Below are 2,500 nucleotides of genomic sequence, written 5' to 3' on the forward strand. Positions count from 1 at the left end.
CTATATACACACACTATACACACACACTATACACACACACTATATACACACTATATACACACACACTATATACACACACACACACACACACTATATACACACTATATACACACACACTATATACACACACTATACACACACACTATATACACACACACTATATACACACACTATATACACACACACTATACACACACACTATACACACACACTATACACACACACTATACACACACTATATACACACTATACACACACTATATACACACTCTCTAACACACACACACTATACACACACACCATATACACACACACTATACACACACTATATACACACTATACACACACTATATACACACTCTCTAACACACACACACTATATACACACACTATATACACACACACTATACACACACACTATACACACACACTATACACACACACTATACACACACACTATATACACACTATACACACACTATATACACACTCTCTAACACACACACACTATACACACACACCATATACACACACACACACACACACACACTATACACATACACACTATACACACACACACTATATACACACTATACACACACACACTATATACACACTATATACACACACTATATACACACACACTATATACACACACTATATACACACACACACTATATACACACACTATATACACACACACCATATACACACACACTATACACACACACACTATATACACACACACACACTATACACACACACCATATACACACACACACTATACACACACACACTATATACACACACTATATACACACACACACTATATACACACACTATATACACACACACACTATATACACACACACACTATATACACACACACACTATATACACACACTATACACACACTATATACACACACACACTATATACACACACACACTATATACACACACTATATACACACACACACACTATATACACACACACACTATATACACACACACACTATATACACACACTATATACACACACACACTATATACACACACACACTATATACACACACTATATACACACACTATATACACACACACTATACACACACACACTATACACACACACTATACACACACACTATACACACACACACACACTATATACACACACTATACACACACACACACTATACACACACACACTATACACACACACTATACACACACACACTATACACACACACTATACACACACACTATACACACACACTATATACACACACACACACTATACACACACACTATACACACACTATACACACACTATACACACACTATACACACACACACTATACACACACACACACTATACACACACACACTATACACACACACACTATATACACACACTATACACACACACACTATATACACACACTATACACACACACACTATACACACACACACACTATACACACACACACTATATACACACACTATACACACACACACTGTACACACACACACACTATACACACACACACTATACACACACACACTATATACACACACTATACACACACACACTATACACACACACACACTATACACACACACACTATACACACACACTATACACACACACACTATACACACACTATACACACACACACTATACACACACACACTATACACACACACACTATACACACACACACTATACACACCCACACTATACACACACACTATACACACACACACTATACACACACACACTATACACACACACACTATACACACTATACACACACACACTATACACACACACACTATACACACACACACTATACACACTATACACACACACACTATACACACACACACTATACACACACACACTATATACACACACACACTATACACACACACACTATACACACACACACTATACACACACACACACTATACACACACACACACTATACACACACACACACTATATACACACACACTATACACACACACACTATACACACACACACACTATACACACACACACTATACACACACACACTATACACACACACACTATACACACACACACACTATACACACACACACTATACACACACACACTATATACACACACTATACACACACACACTATACACACACACACTATACACACACACACTATACACACACACACTATATACACACACTATACACACACACACTATACACACACACACACTATACACACACACACTATACACACACACACTATATACACACACTATACACACACACTATACACACACACACACTATACACACACACACTATACACACACACTATACACACACACACTATACACACACACACTATACACACACACACTATACACACACACTATACACACACACACTATACACACACACACTATACACACTATACACACACACACTATACACACACACACTATACACACACA

The 2,500-nt window shown here is 37.4% G+C and overlaps 1 protein-coding gene across 1 annotated transcript in view; it reads left to right on the forward strand.

Moving 5' to 3' along the window:
- Window positions 1–2,500, forward strand: part of LOC139394311 (mastermind-like protein 3) — a 224,348-nt gene that overhangs the window by 44,046 nt on the left and 177,802 nt on the right. The gene's annotated exons all lie outside the window — the stretch shown is intronic.

Source organism: Oncorhynchus clarkii, unplaced genomic scaffold, assembly GCF_045791955.1.
Source record: "Oncorhynchus clarkii lewisi isolate Uvic-CL-2024 unplaced genomic scaffold, UVic_Ocla_1.0 unplaced_contig_2512_pilon_pilon, whole genome shotgun sequence".
Lineage (NCBI taxonomy): Eukaryota > Metazoa > Chordata > Actinopteri > Salmoniformes > Salmonidae > Oncorhynchus > Oncorhynchus clarkii.